Raw genomic sequence first — 18,168 nt, 5'->3', positions numbered from 1 at the left:
TTCACCCCACCATTCAGCTTCACTGGATTTCCCTGAGTTCTAGTGTTATGAGAAAAGTAGACAAACATCTCTGTATCTGCTCTCTCCACAAATTGCACTACCCATTTAAAAATCACTATATTTTTGGGTGTCTAAAAATTCCTAGGCACTCCCTTCTAGTGTTTGTATAATGCCATTATTGGCTAAAATAGTTAGATAAGGGTGGAACCTAGGCTACTGTGCTGGGCCCGGGGGTGACCTGGGTAGCGGAGTCCAGGTCCAGTCCCGAATCCAAGGGTCCCGTGAGGAGTCAGTCCAACAGGGTCAAGGCAGGACATGAGGCAGGAAACCAGGCAAGGTCAGGCACAGAATCACGGGCAGGATCTGGCAAACAGCAACATTGCTCCCGCAACCTGGGGCGGGGTCCAGCAGCCTTTTATCTCTGTCAGGGTAACGGCCAGTCCTGATCCCCCGGCGACTCACCTCCCTGTTTCGCCTGAAGGCAAGCACTCCTCCAGCGAGTACTCAGGTCTCTCCTTCTCTCAGACCTGAGTCTCTGCAGCTCAGGAGATGCCGGTGGGTTACTAGACCCAGAGGCTGCCTCAGCCTCTCCTGACCCAACTGGTAGTGGAGCAGCTGTAAGTGATGGCCCAGCAGAAGGCAACGAGGTAATCCCCGCATCTGGAGCCAGGGCAGGCTCAGGTCCCTGACTCAGCCCAGCTGGAGTTTGTTGCAGGGGGACCTGTGCAGACTGGGGCTCTTCAGAATCAGGCCCCAGACTTGGTTCAGATGTCGCCTGGGGCAAAGGATCCGGTGCGGACTGAGACTCCTCTGGTTCCGAGTCTGAGCCCGAGTCCCAGGCCATCACAGCTATTCTGAGCTGAAACTTCCGCTGCCAACTCCAGACAGGGCCCTGTCAGCTGTGGCACCCTGGGTTGGGAAGAACCTCCCCTCCATATTCTCCTGGAACCTATTTTAAAATTTATTTATATATATTCCAGGTAAACGTTGTCCTATGTACAAGAGTCTTTTATGGGTTTTTGCTGTGGGCAGCTGCTCGTTTTTATCCGTTGCAAGCTGCTTGCTGTCTTTCTGTTTTTGTTTTTATTGTCTTGTGTTTGCATTGCATTTTAATTTGGGTTTGTTCTTAGTTTTGTGCTGTTTTTGAATTCTTTTTAAAGCTGCGTGTAATTTCAATTTGCAGGGAAGCAAATCTTAAGATCTTCTAAACAAACAAATATGAAAGGCAGGTTTCTTCCTTTCTTTTTAATGTCAGGAGACTCAACCACAGACCTTCCAGCCCCAAGTGTGGTTTAACCCTGAGAGGCAAAATCCCATTTGTCTTGTTGTTGTTTTTTCATTTTACCCCAGTCATATATTCTGTTCTCCACATTTCCAAATCAGTGTGCATTTTAAAAAGTCCTCATGAAAACGCATGAGCCTTTTTAGTGCAAATCTCTCCTAATATACACATCCGCATGCAGTTTTGCCTAATATACAGGTACATGTAATATACACATTTTTGCAAGGCAATGTGCCCCAATGTGATGCAACTTGGTTTGTTATTTTCACTAACCTGTGCATTTTTATGCACACCTCATGAATTTGTTCTTTGCATATGCATTTTTGTACACGGTATACGGCTGAAGAACTGCATTGCAAAATTCAGGGGAGTGTGCATTCGGAAGTGTAACTCTTTTTTGGTGCATAGGTCGGGGGCAAATTAGGTAGGTTCATCTCTAAGTGCAAGCTGGGTCAGATTTCTCCCAAATCCAAAGCTGAATCTGGGAGAGCATTTTGGAACTATGATACAGTCATACCTCGAGCTGAAGTAGCTTCAGTATGAGTATTTTCGGGTTGCGATCCGCGGTGACCCGGAAGTAACGGAGCATGTTACTTCCGGGTTTCACCGCTCACACATGCGCAGGCGCTCAAAATGACATCACGCTCATGAGCAGAAGCGGCGAATCGCGACCCGCGGGCGCAGGTTGCGTTCGCTTCAGGATGCGAATGGGGCTCCGGAACGGATCCCGTTCGCATCCAGAGGTACCGCTGTACATAGAGTGCAGATACGTAGCTGGGACACAATTCAGAGAAAGGGAAAGAATTGGAGGGAGGGAAAATCTACAGGGGAGCAGTAGCGTTTTCCTGACTTCTTTCTCCCTTTTAACCAATGCTACTGTGGCTATTCCAATTAAATAGTATCTCTCTTTTTAGACTTTGCAGTCGGAAGTCTTAAGTATTAGGCCAAGATCAATACCTCAGCTAATGGCCTAAGGTATTAAAAAAAAAAATCCAGGCAAAAAACAAAAACCCACCAAAAAGAAACCTCTCTTCACTGGAGGAAATGAGAGTGTTGTCTGGAAAGCAGATGACAATAATCCTTGGGATGAATGGATTTAGAGATTTCCGAAGCCATTTTAGTAAGCAGAGGGCAGGTTTAGGCAGCTCGTTCTACAAGTTCCTTGACAAAAGAGAAGAGATTGACATTTTCCTTTCCGGTTTTGCAGCCAACGCCGACTTCTCGCCCTGAATATTTATCAGCAGAAGGCTGAAGGAAGCAGCACCGAGATGGCAGCAATGTAGAGGTGCAAAAATCCAGGCACCTAGTGGTCCGTCACCTATTGGCAAATTCAGGTTGTGCAATTCTAGTCGATGGGGAGCTTTTGCACAGCAAACCTTCTTCCCTGAAAAATCAGGCTGTTCGTGATAAAGAAATTGATGAGACAATGCAGTGGGAAGTGTGGGGTGCCACTTGCTTTGATGCAACATCATCTTAAAGGTAAAGGGACCCCTGACCATTAGGTCCAGTCATGTCCAACTCTGGGGTTGCGGCGCCCATCTCGCTTTATTGGCCAAGGGAGCCGGCGTACAGCTTCTGGGTCATGTGGCCAGCATGACTAAGCTGCTTCAGGTGAACCAGAGCAGCACACGGAAACACCGTTTATCTTGCCGCCAGAGCGGTACCTATTTATCTACTTGCACTTTGACGTGCTTTCGAACTGCTAGGTTGGCAGGAGCTGGGACCGAGCAACGGGAGCTCACCCCATCGCGGGGATTCAAACCGCCAACCTTCTGATCGGCAAGCCCTACCTGCAGACAAGTCAGAAGGAATGTCCCTCCAATTGCCAACATAATCTAATCTGCCTGCAAATGAATCTTGATGTATTCTCAATAAACAATGCACCCTGGTTTGCTGATAAGAGATGTTTCGGAGGTGCTATTCATTGGGATTTTTTTCTGCTTGAATTACATTGGACCGTAAGAACAGGCTGCTGGATCAGATCAAGGGAACACCCAGTTCAGCATCTGCTCTTACAGTGGCCAACCAGGCGCCTGCTGGAAAACCTCAAGCAGGATCAGATGTCAGAGACCAGACTGCAGATTACAGCTCTGATGAGGAATGATGCAAACCTCCCCCTCTTCCTGCTCCTGACCTGATCCTGAAGCTGCCCAGGAACAGTGCAGCAGTATTGATTTAGAGAATAGGTTTGCAGAGGGACATAGTTTGGAAAGCAACAGCTGGGCAGAGCTGAGTGGGGAACAGCTAGGAGAAGCAGAAAAGAGAGAGAGGGAGAGAGAGAGAACTGACAATAATAATAATAATAATAATAATAATAATAATAATAATAATAATTTATTTATTTATACCCCACCCATCTGGCTGAGCTTCCCCAGCCACTCTGGGTGGCTTCCAGCAAAATATTAAAATACAATATCAAATATTAATAGCTTCCCTAAACAGGGCTGCCTGTTTAGAAGACATCTGGTCTTCTAAAAGTCAGATATTTGTTTATTTCTTTGACATCTGATGGGAGGGGGTTCCACAGGGCGGGCCCACTACCGAGAAGGCTCTCTGCCTGGTTTCCTGTAACCTTGCTTCTCACAGGGAGGGCCGGAAGGCCCTCGGAGCTGGACTTCAGTGTCTGGGTAGAACAATGAGGTTGGAGACGCACCTTTGGGTATACTGGGCCGTTTAGGGCTTTAAAGGTCAGCACCAGCACTTTGAATTGTGCCTTTGCTAGAAAGTGTCTAGCCTATATCTTCAAGGGCAAGGAGAGCTGATAAGGTTGCTACATCAGGTTGCAAGAAGGGGGAAGTGATGAAGATAACTCGGGGGGAAGTGGGAGGGAAGCTAAATGGGAGTGCCTTTACTCCAAGAATGGCTGTGTTGTTCTTTATCTCTGATAATTAAACACTCTTAAAATGGTAAGGGACTCTAATTGCTTTGTTCTGATGATACACGGCCAAAGGGGGGGGAGCCATTTTTCCAAAGCCTGACATCTGAGCACAACAGCCCTCTCCCCTCCTGTGACTTCCATCATCTGGAATTCAGAAGCATTAATGCTTCTGTGGAGACAGACCATGGTCATGGTAGCTCAGAGCCATTACTTATTTCTCTTGTTTCTGAAGAGGAACCAGTGTGTGAGAGACGTCCCCATTACAATCATACTTCTTGTTACATTTGCTTCAGGTTAAATCTTTTCAGGTTGCGTCCTGCGGCAACCCAGAAGTACAGGAAAGGGTTACTTCAGGGTTCCGCCACTTGCGCATGCACAGACGCTCAAAATGATGTCACGCGCATGTGCAGAAGCGGTGAATCATGACCCACGCACGAGTAGATGCAGGTTGCATTCTGCTCATGTTGAGAACGGGGCTCCGGAACGGATCCCGTTCACAACCAGAGGTACCACTGTATTGCTTTCATGTTATTTCTGCATTTTATCCAAAGAACCAAGCACCACTGCTGCTTTCACTGGTCTCTGTCCTTTTGCGCTGCAATGTGCCCATGTTCATTGATAAAAATGCTCGAAGAAAAGAATCTTGATGCCATCAAACATGCTTGCATCAAGTTTCCTTTTGTGTAGTATTTACCACTTGCACGTGTAAACTGAGCGTGTTGTTTAAAAACACAACAAATAAGCCATATTGAAGTGATTGTATTGGTTTGGGATTGGAAGTAGGCCTAAATGACGTCTTGGGGTTCCTCCCAGCACAGGGATTCTGGCTGCAAGAGATCCAAGGAAGCATGGGCACAGGAAACAGTTTTGACAATGTCCTTGGGTTGAATGACACAATCAATTGAGCTGCTACCTGTTCAGAACTGTCAGGAAGGCAAGCAGATGACTCATCATTCTGTTATCTACTTGGCAGGGGCAAGCGAAAACTTTGGTGATTGGGTCATCCTGAGAAAGGTAACTAAATCCCAACAGTTCCATACAGCCCTACTGTGACCTCCTTCAAAAAATGAAAATAAATGAAAATAAATCCAGACCTGAGCACATGTTGCACTCCTGCAATTCTCACCACTCAGAGCAGACTCAGGCCACATTTGCATTACACACCGGGACATTCGCAGGGAAACCAAAATGCTTGTTCACAAAGCTATTGTACTGCCAACCTTACTATATGCTTGTGAAACATGGACCACTTATAAATGCCATCTCCAACTCCTTGAAAGATTCCACCAATGGTGTATCCAAAACATTTTACACATCACTTGGGAAGACAGACAAACTATATCAGTGTACTGGAAGAAGCAAAGATCACCAGTGCTGAAGCAATGATTCTTCAACATCAACTTCGTTGGACTGGTCATGTTGTGCGGATGCCTGATGATCGTCTTCCAAAGCAACTACTTTATTCCGAACTTAAAAATGGAAAGCATAATGCTGGTGGTCAACAAAAGGGGTTTAAAGACTGTCTCAAGGCAAATCTTAAAAAAATGTAGTATACACACTGACAACTGGGAAACACTGGCCTGCGAGCGCTCCAGTTGGAGAACAGCCTTTACCAAAGGTGTCATGGGCTTGGAAGCCACTCAAACTCAGGATGCAAGGGAGAAACATGCTAAGAGGAAGGCACGCTTGGCAAATCCACACCGTGATCAACTCCTGCCCAGAAACCAATGTCCCCACTGTGGAAGGATGTGTGGATCCAGAATTGGCCTCCACAGTCACTTACGGACTCACTGTTAAAACCATGTTTATGGAAGACAATCTTACCCGGCTGCAAGTGATCGCCAAAGATACATTTAAAGGATTATCATACCACTTTAAACAGTCATGGCTCCCCCTCAAAGAATTCTGGAACTTGCAGGCTAAAAGTGCTGAGAGTTGTTAGGAGGTCTCTATTTCCCTCACAGAGATACAGTTCCTAGAGTGGTTTAACAGTCAATCCCTCTTCACAGGTAGCTCACAAAGTTCAGAGAAGTGCGAATTTTGGAGGAAAATTGTGTTTCGGTTTATGCAATGTTTTGGGAAGTGTGAATTAGGTAGTTTCTTGTTAATTGAAAACAGAAATGTATTTCTCCTCCATCCCCAATGGTAAGACACAAGGTGTATCTCCATCATGCCTGGTTAGTTCTGCCAATCAGTTCAGTGTTTGTTTGTTGGCAAACCCAAATTCGTGCAACTGCCTGTTCCACTTCCTGTGTCCTTCAGAACTAGTCTCAGCCCCCCATCAACTTGGATTGCTGTTTGCTCCCAAGAATTTATGATAGAAATGGCAAGTTAAGCCTGCTCAGTCAGCTTTTAATTCTCTCGCTGGCTCCCAGCTCTTTTAAAGTAACAACCCATGTCATTCTGCAAAAGAAGTCTGACAGACTGGAGGAGGAGGAGGAGGAGGAGGAGGAGGAGGAGGAGGAGGAGGAAAGAAAGAGAAGAGGAGAACGAGAAGAGAGAAAACAAAACAACTTTTTATCACTACAAAGACAAGGGGGATCCAGTCTAATTTTGTTCTGTTTGACTGCACCATTTCTTATTAATGTCTTGCACTGACCTCTTGGGGAGCCAGTGCAACCATCACATCAGCTTTAGAGCTGTTATAGTTACTTAAGTTTCATCGTAGCAATAACAGCAAGTCAGATATCATAGCAGGTCTATAGCGTGAGAGAATATGTAGGCAGCAGGGTTGTGTGTTATATTCAGGCTCAGTGAATTGTCCGTGTCTCACTCCCCAGAGCCTCCCTCCATCTGGACTCCTTACAAAATCAGAAATCTGGTTTATCCTGCTCCTTGGGGAAAGCTTTTTCCCAACCTGGTCCCCTTCCAGATGCTGTTGAACTCACATCAACCCTCTTCCCAGCATGGCCAATGAACAGGGATAATGGAAGCTGTAGTCCACCAAAACCCAGAAGGTGCCAGGATGGGTGTCATAGTTAATAAGGCTGTATATTGTCTCCCTGCTTATTTAACTTATATGCAGAATTCATCATGTGAAAGGCTGGGCTGGATGAATCCCAAGCCGGAATTAAGATTGCCGGAAGAAATATCAACAACCTCAGATATGCAGATGACACAACCTTGATGGCAGAAAGTGAGGAGAATTAAAGAACCTTTTAATGAGGGTGAAAGAGGAGAGCGCAAAATATGGTCTGAAGCTCAACATCAAAAAAACGAAGATCATGGCCACTGGTCCCATCACCTCCTCGCAAATAGAAGGGGAAGAAATGGAGGCAGTGAGAGATTTTACTTTCTTGGGCTCCAGGATCACTGCAGATGGTGACAGCAGCCATGAAATTAAAAGACGCCTGCTTCTTAGGAGAAAAGCAATGACAAACCTAGACAGCATCTTAAAAAGCAGAGACATCACCTTGCCAACAAAGGTCCGTATAGTTAAAGCCATAGTTTTCCCAGTAGTGATGTATGGAAGTGAGAGCTGGACCATAAAGAAGGCTGATCGCCAAAGAATTGATGCTTTTGAATTATGGTGCTGAAGGAGACTCTTGAGACTCCCAGAGACTGCAAGAAGATCAAACCTATACATTCTGAAGGAAATCAACCCTGAGTGTTCACTGGAAGGACAGATCCTGAAGCTGAGGCTCCAATGCTTTGGCCACCTCATGAGAAGAGAAGACTCCTTGGAAAAGACCCTGATGTAGGGAAAGATAGAGGGCACAAGGAGAAGGGGACGACAGAGGACAAGATGGTTGGATAGTGTTCTCGAAGCTACCAGCATGAGTTTGCCCAAACTGCGGGAGGAAGTGGAAGACAGGAGTGCACAGGTGTGCTCTGGTCCATGGGGGTCACGAAGAGTCGGAAACGAATAAACAACTAAACAACAACAAAGTAGACCCAATTTGAGACACAAAACTCAGATAGATTATTTTTTTGTTGTATATATTTCAACCCTTCCCAAAGTTTGAGAGTTGGTAGCACAGATGTTGGAAAGGTGCTCTGTCGTGGAACACTGAAGTTGTTATCCAGACCTCGCTGCTGGTTGCGAAGGGGCCCCCATGACAGTTCAAACTTCAGGACCTCCAAAGTGTCAGATTGGGATATGGCTTCATATCCCCACTCAGCCATGAAGCTCATCGGGTGACCTTGGACCAGTCACTGCCTTTCAACCTCACAAGGTTGTTGTGGAGATTAAAGAAGAAGTGGGAGAACCATGTATGCTGCCTTGAGCTCTGTTGGAGAAGCAACTGGGATTAATAAAAATAAAATAACAAACATTTCTTCCCTTTATCAACTTTCCAAAGAAATGTTTTGGAAGCAGCTCTTTAAATTGAAACGTTAGCAACTGGTCTCAGAGGACAGCCCTGGGCTGCTTTGGGCTGCAGTGTAACCTCCTCCTGTTTGGCAACACATAAAAATTAAGAAATGCGGGCAAGCATTTAGTTTTGCTTTAATGAAGGCGGCTGTCATAGACGGATGCGGTTGGCTATTAAAAGGAAACTGAGATGTGGGGGAGGGGGATCAGTTCTGCTGCCACAGAGTTAGCAAAGGCAAATAATTATACATTTCAACATTACGCACATTAACCATGCACAGGCATTCCGAATTAGTATTTAACGAGCAAAGCAAAAGGTGATTAGCTATTTATCGCTAGGAAGATTTATCGGCAGGCGAGCAAATGGCTTAATTGCTACCCCTTCCTCTGGATTGGGAGGGGGTCATCAAACAAACGGGACAAAAATAGGACAAGAGGCTTTGGCCGTCTTACGTTAGGCAATGAAAATGCAGGATAGTCCTCACAATCGCCGTGCCGTCTACCGTGGCAGCGGTGCAAAATCAGATCTGCTGCAGACACAGATGCTGAGAAAATTGGGGTGAGGGGCATTGTACACTCACGCCTACGTGTAACAGGTTAAATAGGAGAGCCAGTGTGGTGTAGTGGTTAAGAGCAGTACCCTCGTAATCTGGTGAACCAGGTTTGCTTCCCCGCTCCTGCACATGCAACTTCTGGGTGACCTAAGGGCTAGTCACACTTCTTTGAAGTCTCTCAGCCCCACTCATCCTGTTGGGGAGGAAGGGAAAGGAGAATGTTAGCCGCTTTGAGACTCCTTTGGGTAGTGATAAAGTGGGATATCAAATCCAAACTACTACTACTACTACTACTACTACTCTTCTTCTTCTTCTTCTTCTTCTTCTTCTTCTTCTTCTTCTTCTTCTTCTTCTTTTCTCTGTGTGGAAGCCCTCACTGGGATCCAATGTCAGAGACCAGTTGGATGAGGAAGAGTGGGGAGTCACCCGGCCAAGAGCCCCCCAGGGAGGACACAGAAGAAGACAACTTAGATCCTGGATCCTGGTGATGGGACACTGGGGAAGGGACAAGATGGGAGATGCTAGAAGCAGGGGGGTTGAGTGATCGAGGTGGGGAGGGTTAGGAGAAAGAGGGTCTTACAAGACAAGCTTAGAGGCTGAAAGTCACAGTGTGCATTTGGGGGGAAATGCACAAGATGTATCTAACTTTACCCTGCCATTTATAGATTTTGTATAGAAGAAGAAGAAGAAGAAGAAGAAGAAGAAGAAGAAGAAGAAGAAGAAGAAGAAGAAGAAGAAGAAGTAATACCCCGCCCATCTGGCTGGGCTTCCCTAGCCAGTCTGGGCGGCTTCCAACAAAATATTAAAATACAGTAATCCATCAAACGTTAAAAGCTTCCCTAAACAGGGCTGCCTTCAGATGTCTTCTAAAAGTCTGGTAGCTGTTGTTCTCTTTGAGGGCGTTCCACAGGGAGGGCGCCACTACCGAGAAGGCCCTCTGCCTGGTTCCCTGTAGCTTGGCTTCTCGCAGGGAGGGAACCACCAGAAGGCCCTCAGCGCTGGACCTCAGTGTCCAGGCAGAACGATGGGGGTGGAGACGCTCCTTCAGGTATACTGGGCCGAGGTCAGCACCAATACTTTTTCAGTGTCTGGTAGCTGTGCACACCTCTTATCACATCCTGTCTCAGACAGGCAGGATAAGACTCCCGTCCCCTGTAGACAAATTTGGAAATGACCTGTAATGAAGGGGTTTAAATCTCTCTCTCTCTCTCTCTCTCTCTCTCTCTCTCTCTCTCTCTCTCTCTCCCTCTCTGTGTGTGTGTTTGTGAATGTGTATTTTGTTTTTGCTGACCCCTACCTGAGAGGGAGCATCACTCCTCTTCTTCTCCAGTTTTGCAACGTGGGCTTTGATGCAGATGACAAGGAGCCGTCTCCCTGCCTTACCCCACTAACAAATGTATTCTGCCATATTGCTTTAAAATTGCAGGTGGGCAAGCTGTTTTGATTAGCCCGAGCAAGGGCAGTGTTTCCACCACCATCTCATTTACAAAACAACCAGAGGTCAGAATGAAAGCAGACCTTCGTCTTGTAAAGAATGCATTAGGCAAAGGGAGGGGAGACATAAAAGTGGGCTGATCCGCTTCAGATTTGGATAGCTTGTCTCCAAAAGACTGGAGCTCTCAGTGGAGGCTGAGGGCTAAATTTACTTCGCGTTCCGAGAGCTAGCGAGTCCTTGCTCACAGCTTGAAGCCCACGTAATTCCTCGTGGCTTTTTAAATGATGCATAGGGGCCTTGATTGGAGTTTTGGAATAAGTTTCAGAACAAAGCTGCAAAATACAAAAGCGGAAGAGAGGCCATGAGTGAACGTTAGATATACGTTTGGAAACAATCAGCTGTGGGGGCGATCCTGGCTTGTTTGGCATGGCCACTGTCTTTTTACCAGGCCCAGAACTCCATATGGTGGCCCTGCAATGCATTCAGAGCATGTCAGCCCTGGCTAGTAGTCATACCTCGGGTTACAGACACTTCGGGTTGTGCGATTTTGGGTTGCGCATTGCGCCAAACCTGGAAGTACCGGAATGGGTTACTTCCGGGTTTCGGCGCTTGCGCATGTGCAGAAGCACTAAATCGTGCTTTGCGCATGCACAGAAGCACCAAATCATGACCTGCGCGTGTGCAGACGCGGCACTGCAGGTTCTGAACATGCTTCCCGCACGGATCACATTCACAACCTGAGCATCCACTGTACATGTGTATTTCATTCATCACACCTATTGCATACATTTAAAGCACTGTTGTACCACTTTAACAGTCACGGAGAGTCCTTGATACCGTAGTTTTCAAAGGGAGCTAGGGGAATTTCCAGGTTCCTATTCCTGGCCAGATTGGCATAGAAATATAAGGATTACATATAAATTACATAATTATGCTCGTCTTATGTTATTACATAATTATTATAAGACAAACCTGTTGGATTTGGGCAATGGGCCATCTAGTCCAGCATCTTGTTCTCACAGTGGCCAACCCAGGAATAGGCAGACTCAGCCCTCCAGATGTTTTGAGACTACAATTCCCGTCATCCCTGACCACTGGTCCTGTTAGCTAGGGATGATGGGAGTTGTAGTCCCTAAACATCTGGAGGGCCAAGTTTGCCTATGCCTGGGCCAACCCATGGGAAGGTTGCAAGCAGGGTTTGAACACAAGAGCACTTTCCCCTTTTGTGGTCTCCAGCAACAGGTATTCAGAAGTATTATGATCTCTGACCTTGGAAGCAAAACACAGCCATTGTGGTTTGTTAGAATCATAGAATCATAGAATCATAGAATCATAGAGTTGGAAGAGACCACAAGGGCCATCGAGTCCAACCCCCTGCCAAGCAGGAAACACCATCAGAGCACTCCTGACATATGGTTGTCAAGCCTCTGCTTAAAGACCTCCAAAGTAGGAGACTCCACCACACTCCTTGGCAGCAAATTCCACTGTCGAACAGCTCTTACTGTCAGGAAGTTCTTCCTAATGTTTAGGTGGAATCTTCTTTCTTGTAGTTTGGATCCATTGCTCCGTGTCCGCTTCTCCGGAGCAGCAGAAAACAACCTTTCTCCCTCCTCTATGTGACATCCTTTTATATATTTGAACATGGCTATCATATCACCCCTTAACCTCCTCTTCTCCAGGCTAAACATGCCCAGCTCCCTTAGCCGTTCCTCATAAGGCATCGTTTCCAGGCCTTTGACCATTTTGGTTGCCCTCCTCTGGACACGTTCCAGTTTGTCAGTGTCCTTCTTGAATTGTGGTGCCCAGAACTGGACACAGTACTCCAGGTGTGGTCTGACCAGAGCAGAATACAGTGGCACTATTACTTCCCTTGATCTAGATGCTATACTCCTATTGATGCAGCCCAGAATTGCATTGGCTTTTTTAGCTGCCGCGTCACACTGTTGGCTCATGTCAAGTCTGTGGTCAACCAAGACTCCTAGATCCTTTTCACATGTACTGCTCTCAAGCCAGGTGTCACCCATCTTGTATTTGTGCCTCTCATTTTTTTTGCCCAAGTGCAATACTTTACATTTCTCCCTGTTAAAATTCATCTTGTTTATTTTTGCCCAGTTCTCTAATCTGTCAAGGTCGTTTTGAAGTGTGATCCTGTCCTCTGGGGTGTTAGCCACCCCTCCCAGTTTGGTGTCATCTGCAAATTTGATCAGGATGCCCTTGAGTCCATCATCCAAGTCGTTGATAAAGATGTTGAATAAGACCGGGCCCAAGACAGAACCCTGTGGCACCCCACTAGTCACTCTTCTCCAGGATGAAGAGGAACCATTGATGAGCACCCTTTGGGTTCGGTCAGTCAGCCAGTTACAAATCCACTGAGTGGTAGCATAGTCAAGACCGCATTTTACCAGCTTCTTTACAAGAATATCATGGGGCACCTTGTCAAATGCCTTGCTGAAATCAAGGTAGGCTACATCCACTGCGTTCCCTTCATCTACCAGGCTTGTAATTCTGTCAAAAAACGAGATCAGGTTAGTCTGACATGACTTATTTTTCAGAAATCCATGCTGACTATTGGTGATCACAGCATTCCTTTCTAGGTGCTCACAGACTGTTTGCTTAATGATCTGCTCCAGAATCTTCCCTGCTATTGATGTCAGACTGACTGGGCGGTAATTATTTGGGTCCTCTCTTTTCCCCTTTTTGAAAATAGGGACAACATTTGCCCTCCTCCAGTCTGCCGGGACTTCGCCTGTTCTCCAGGAATTCTCAAAGATGACTGCCAGTGGTTCTGAGATCACATCTGCCAGTTCTTTTAATACTCTTGGATGCAGTTCATCTGGCCCTGGAGACTTGAATACATCTAAACTAGCCAAATATTCTTGTACTATCTCCTTAGTTATTCTGGGCTGTGTTTCCTTTGCTGAATCATTTGCTCCAAATTCTTCAGGTCGGGCATTGTTTTCTTTATCGGAGAAGACTGGGGCAAAGAAGGCATTGAGTAGTTCAGCCCTTTCTGTGTCCCCTGTTTGCATTTCACCATCTTCTCCTCTGAGTGACCCCACAGTTTCTTTGTTCTTCCTTTTGCTACGAACATACCCATAAAAGCCTTTTTTGTTGCTTTTAACCTCTCTAGCAAGCCTGAGTTCATTCTGTGCTTTAGCTTTTCTGACTTTGTGTCTACATGTGCTGGCTATTTGTTTGAATTCCTCTTTGGTGGTTTCCCCCCTTTTCCATTTTTTGTACACATCCTTTTTTAATCTTAATTCAGTTAAAAGTTCTTTAGATAGCCACCCTGGCTTCTTTAGGCACCTTCCATGTTTCCGTCTCATTGGTATTGCCTGACGTTGTGCTTTTAGTATCTCCCTCTTAACAAATTCCCAGCCATCATGAACTCCCTTTCCTTTTAGTATTGTTGTCCATGGGATCTCACCCAGCACTTCCCTAAGTTTTATGAAGTCGGCTTTCTTAAAGTCAAGAAATTGAGTCCTAGTATGCTTGGCTGCTACTTTCCGCTGTATAGTAAACTTCAGAAGAGCATGATCACTCGCGCCTAATGATCCTTCCACTTCTACCCCACTAACCAGGTCATCAACATTGGTTAGGACCAGATCTAAAATGGCTGTTCCTCTTGTTGCTTCTCCCACTTTCTGGACAATGAAGTTGTCTGCAAGGCCAGTGAGGAATCTGTTTGACCTTATGCTCTTGGCTGAGTTTGACGTCCAACAAATATCCGGGTAATTGAAGTCCCCCATTACTACTATCTCCCTTCCTTTTGCATGCTTGGCCATCTGTTCCAGGAAGGCATCATCTATGTCCTCCGTTTGGCTTGGGGATCTATAGTAAACTCCCACAATGAGGTCTCTGTTATTCTTCTCTCCCTTAATTTTGACCCAAATGCTCTCACTTTGGCTTTGAGGATCTAAATCTTGGATCTCTTCACAGGTATACACATCCCTGACATATAACGCCACTCCTCCTCCTTTCTTGTCTGGTCTGTTTCTCTGAAATAGATTGTATCCCCCCATTATTACATTCCAATCGTGGGACTTATCCCACCAGGTTTCAGTGATGCCTATTATGTCATATTTAGTTTGCTGTACCAAGAGCTCAAGCTCATCTTGTTTATTTCCCATGCTTTGCGCATTAGTGTACAGACATTGAAGTTCATTAATCATTCCCCCGTGTCTCTTATTTAAGGAATTTTTTCCTCCCACCACTAGGTCCGTGTGCTGTTTTCTCCATTTGGTCTATGACATTTGGATGATCATCTTCATTAATTGATAGGCTCCTACCTTCAGGAGCACTGTCTCCCTCCCCCACATTAGTCAGTTTAAAGCCCTCCTGATGAGGTTTCTGAGATTTTTGGCAAAAACATTTCTCCCAACCGTTGTGAGGTGCAGCCCATCACTTGCCAGAAGTCCATCTTCAAGAAACTGCAGTCCGTGATCTAAGAATCCAAACCGTTCCTGTTTACACCATTTGCGAAGCCAGCTGTTCACTTCCACTATTTTCCCCTCTCTCTCTGGGCCACGTCGTTCAACTGGGAGGACAGATGAGATGACAATTTGTGCATTTAGTTGCTTCAATTTCCTGCCGAGAGCCTCGTAGTCTCTTTTGATCTTCTGGAGGCTATTGCTTGCAGTGTCATTGGTTCCCACATGAACCAAGAGGAAGGGGTATTTGTCAGTGGGTTTTATGATTCCTTGCAGTCGTTCAGTTACATCTTGGATCTTAGCCCCGGGGAGACAGCACACTTCCCGAGACATCTTGTCAGGCCCACAGATCACTGCTTCTGTTCCCCTCAGTAGGGAATCCCCTATCACCACTACACGCCTCCTCTTGGGTTTGGTCGGGGTTCTTCCGTGAGCTGTCCGTTCCAAGGTCGCCTGCACATTCCCTGAGGACTGACTTTGCTGCTCGTCTTCATATACCTGATCGACTGTAATGAGGGAGAGATCCTCAAATGGAGTCTGCTCTTCGTCTTCCATGCTAGGGGAGAGGACCTCAAAGCGATTGTGTATTTCTAAGCAATCAGAGTGAACCCTGGGCCTCCTACTTCTTTGAGTCACGTTTCTCCATATATCTGGCTCCTGTGTTGGTGAACTAGACTCCTTCTCAGGGGAGTCCCCTGTCTCCTCCTTGGTGGAGACGGTGTGCTCTGTTGCTTCCAAGAAGAGCTCCAGCTCTCTAATTCTTTGGAGCGTAGCTACACGTTCCTCCAGTTTCTGGACTTTGTCTTTTAAGAGAGCAATCAACATGCAATTGCTGCAGGTAAAGCTGCCTGCAACCTTTGGCAAGATGGCAAACATTGCGCAGGAATCGCAGGCGACTGCAACTGTTCCCTCCCCTTCCATCTTGAGATCGTGTCGTTGGGGTTGGCTACAGAGGTCCTCCATCATAAAAAGCTTGAAGACAGGACAAATAACTTCCCCCACACAAAAAACACCTAGATCTCCCCCCACAAACGTTTGAGACTAGCTCCCCTAAATCTAAAAGATGGATCTAACTGCGCGCGCCGCTAGGCGCGCGCCGCTGCCCTGCAAACTCTGATAAGCTCCTCCCACAGCTAATCCCCTGCCTCAACAGAAACCCTGCCCCCTCTGACCTTTACACAGGGAAAACAGCTAATGAGCCACAAAGAAACACACACACACAAGAAAACCCTTTTTGCTCCTTCTTCAACTGATGCCCTGCAAACTCTGATAAGCTCCTCCCACAGCTAATCCCCTGCCTCAACAGAAACCCTGCCCCCTCTGACCTTTACACAGGGAAAACAGCTAATGAGCCACAAAGAAACACACACACACAAGAAAACCCTTTTTGCTCCTTCTTCAACTGATGCCCTGCAAACTCTGATAAGCTCCTCCCACAGCTAATCCCCTGCCTCAACAGAAACCCTGCCCCCTCTGACCTTTACACAGGGAAAACAGCTAATGAGCCACAAAGAAACACACACACACAAGAAAACCCTTTTTGCTCCTTCTTCAACTGCTGCCCTGCAAACTCTGATAAGCTCCTCCCACAGCTAATCCCCTGCCTCAACAGAAACCCTGCCCCCTCTGACCTTTACACAGGGAAAACAGCTAATGAGCCACAAAGAAACACACACACACAAGAAAACCCTTTTTGCTCCTTCTTCAACTGATGCCCTGCAAACTCTGATAAGCTCCTCCCACAGCTAATCCCCTGCCTCAACAGAAACCCTGCCCCCTCTGACCTTTACACAGGGAAAACAGCTAATGAGCCACAAAGAAACACACACACACAAGAAAACCCTTTTTGCTCCTTCTTCAACTGATGCCCTGCAAACTCTGATAAGCTCCTCCCACAGCTAATCCCCTGCCTCAACAGAAACCCTGCCCCCTCTGACCTTTACACAGGGAAAACAGCTAATGAGCCACAAAGAAACACACACACACAAGAAAACCCTTTTTGCTCCTTCTTCAACTGCTGCCCTGCAAACTTATTATGTTGCCGTAAGAACATAATAATAGCCTGCTGGGTCAGGCGACAGGCCTATCTGGTCCAGCCTTCTCACAGCAGCCAAATAGATGCCTGTGGGAAACAAGCAAGCAGAACATGAAGTGAAGCTGCTTCTCTCCCTGTTACTCACTCTCATGTCGTGTACCTGACCAGGACAGGTGTGTCTGAACTTGCTTCAAGCTCAGACCACATGTTTGACACTATATGCTGTATGTTGTACCCAAGAGTAATCCACCTGTGTTCTCCTTGCTGTATGGAATATCACATAAACCTTCAGATTTAGTAAGTAAGACATTTTAAACTTACTTAAGAGTGTGTAGTCTATTCATTGCAGGAGAGGTAGAGAGAGGGGGCAAGTGTTTTAAGGCAGACTAAATGGGACATGCAAACAACCTATAATCCACACTAAGCTGCTGGTTAAATCTGATAGTGTTTTTAAGTCTGCTGGGGGCACTGCCTCGCTGGAGAATGCGCAAAGCCCTACATTTTGTTTTTTATAATTTTTTATTAGTTTTGCATAAAAGTTATATATCATAAACATAACATTTTCACACATTAAAGGAAGAAAAGGGTTCTTTCGAACCCTGAGCCTTCCTTCCTTCCCTCCATGGGTTCCAATTCTAAGATTTTATTCCTGCATCTTTTACTGTAATCTATTGGTTGTATAATCATAGTATCCAAAATCCATGTTACATTACAAGTGTCATTGTATTTCTGACAATAATTTCAACTATTTACAGTGGTCTGTAGGATATGTTAGAAAATTATTCCAGTCTTTAAAAATACTTGGTCTGCCTGAATTCTTTCCCGTCAGTCTTGCCATTTCTGCATATTCCATCAGCTTGGTTTGCCACTCTTCTCTGGTCGGTACTACTTCTTTCCATCTCTGGGCAAGAAGCATCCTTGTTGCTGTCGTTCAAAGCCCCACATTTTGAATCTAAGCACCCAGCGGATTCTTTTTGTTAATTGCACACATGTGGGTCAGATCTATTTTTCCACCTCCCACAAGGGCCACATTCCACCTCTCTTTATTTCCCATCCAGGTGAACAAGAGACATTACCAGAGTCCAAGGACACATTCCAGCTAGGAAAATACACTCAGGGTGCAAAGTAGGGCCGGTGAGAGGTGCGACCCTGGGAAGGGGGGCATGCCATGGGGACTGTTCCAAGGGCCAGATAGTAAGACCTGGAGGGACCCCTTCAACCACCGGTTTTGAGGTTCCTACC

This window comes from Podarcis vaucheri (genome assembly GCF_965113315.1).
Source record: "Podarcis vaucheri genome assembly, chromosome: 8".
NCBI classification, from domain to species: domain Eukaryota; kingdom Metazoa; phylum Chordata; class Lepidosauria; order Squamata; family Lacertidae; genus Podarcis; species Podarcis vaucheri.
This window is presented reverse-complemented; position numbering follows the sequence as displayed.